A 2071-nucleotide genomic window follows, 5' to 3' on the forward strand; every position below is an offset into this window, starting at 1 on the left:
GCCTCCACATTCTGGAAGGTGTTCTGGACTCTGCTGTACAGGATGAAGTATTTCATCGCCAGACAGATGAACCCGAAGCGGTTCTCATCGAACAGGACGAAGACTCCAGGGAAGCGCCTGGGGTAGGTGAAGCCAGGTGAGGTAACCGTAACAGGGTCCATGCCATAGAAACACATCCTGCAGGTCCGGGGGTAGTTCTGGTCACTTGAGCTCACGCCCGCAGGCAGAACAAACGGGACAGGCTGCTCCTCCGAAGCTGCAGCCCCGGACTCCCCGACGCTGGGCTGGGCAGGGCTCTGCCAGCCATGGCCCTCGCTTTCCTCGTCTTCTTGCTGCTGCTCCCGGATCACCTGCTGGTGAATCTCCTGGACCACGCGGGAGAGCTCGTTGAAGTTGCGGAAGAACCCGCCATCTGGCAGCTGGATGCGGCGCCTGAGGTGGATCTCTAACGTCCAGATGGAGACTCCCGTGATGTTCGTGACCCTGGCATGCTTCCCATGGAAGCTGAGCATGACAATCATTCGGCCGTAGGCATCGTAGTTGCCTTGGAAGAGGCCTGGCCTGATGAGGTCGTCCCGGTGGCTCGGCGGGAGGTAGAGGCGGCGGTAGGTCAGGCAGTCACAGGGCTGTCTGACCTCCTGCACCAGCACCCGCCCCCATTCGTCCCAAGGCCGCCTTGGTGAATCCTTTCGGTGGCCTGTCTTGATGCTGAACCTGTCCTTCTGAATCTGCAGGTGGCGGAGGTGGGGCCTGCTGTGGCGGCCTTCCAGGCACTCCACCCTGGCTGATTTCCTCCTCGTCAGGCGAACTCTGAACGAGGGCTCGAAATGCATTGGGCCATCCTCATGGGGGTTAAGGGAAGGCCTGCACGTCCAACCAGTAATGCCTGCGCCATCCACCACGACATTCACGAGTGTTCTATAGCCATGATCTAGCTGCCACAAACCCAAAACGTGTCTGTACGGGTGGAACAGCTTCGCATAGACTTCTCGATAAGACATACCGATCATCTCTAAGTCCTGCAAGTTTTCACGAAAGCCATACTCCTCCCGGCAGCGCCGTCTCCAGATGCTGTCGATGTGCAGGATGTGGTGGAATTTGGTGCAGGCCAGGGCCAGGCTGGGCAGATCGGTGCCGGGGAGCGAGGCGAAGATCTCCACCAGTATCTCCACCGGCAGGTCCTGCAGTGAGCAGTGCGGGGGCGGCATGGGGCTTGCGATTCCTCCACTCCCCGCACAGCACCGCGCTGCCGCGTCCGCCTTGAGGTGCTTTTCTGCCGGGGCCGGCTTGCCCTCGGCCCCTGCCTTCTCAGCTAGGCGCTGGCACTCCTGACACTGACATCCCCGGGAAGAGCCCAAGCCGCAGAGGCAAGCGCACTCCTCCATGCCTCCACGCACAACAATCACCACAGCGTGGGCCACCGCGCCTCAGCAGGGTTTTAAGCTGGCTCAGACCGCCCTAAAGTCCAGCCACGCCCCCTCAGAGAGGAGCCAATTGTAGGACTTTATTTATTTTAATTAAATCTTTATTGTTCATATTATTACATTGGTTCCTCTTTTTTCCCACCATAACTCCCCTCCACCCAGTTCCCACCCCACCCTCCGCCCTCACTCGCCCTAACCTTTGGACTAGAAATTGACAGGATTAAAATCAACTGGTATAAATACAGATGTAACAAGACAATAAAAGACAGAACCTGGCTGGAGAACCTAGCGAGAGATCCTGGACAGAACTTGGGCTGGAGATCCTGGCTAGAGAACCTGGCTAGGCTGCTGATCAACTGAATGCTGTCTCCGAGTCCTTCCTTCTTCACTGACTCTATCCACACCTTTGGGAACCCCTGGCTGCTGATCAACTGAACGCTTTCTCCATGTCATTCATTCTTCGCTGACTCCGTCCACACCTTTGGGAACCCCTGGACCTGCTGGGGCTGGACCCCAACAGGTGGGGGTAAGGGGAAGAGATCAATCAAAGGACTTGTATGCATGCTTATAAGCCAAACCAATGGACATGGACAACAGGGGGATGAGAACATGAGTGTGTGTGTGTGTGTGTGGGGGGGTGGTTAGGG

The 2071-nt window shown here is 57.3% G+C and overlaps 1 pseudogene; it reads right to left on the reverse strand.

Annotated features, from left to right (window-relative positions):
• Positions 1-1385, reverse strand: part of LOC102250644 — an 11375-nt pseudogene extending 9990 nt beyond the window's left edge.
• Positions 1386-2071: the final 686 nt, after the last annotated feature.

This window comes from Myotis brandtii, unplaced genomic scaffold, assembly GCF_000412655.1.
Source record: "Myotis brandtii unplaced genomic scaffold, ASM41265v1 scaffold329, whole genome shotgun sequence".
NCBI lineage: Eukaryota > Metazoa > Chordata > Mammalia > Chiroptera > Vespertilionidae > Myotis > Myotis brandtii.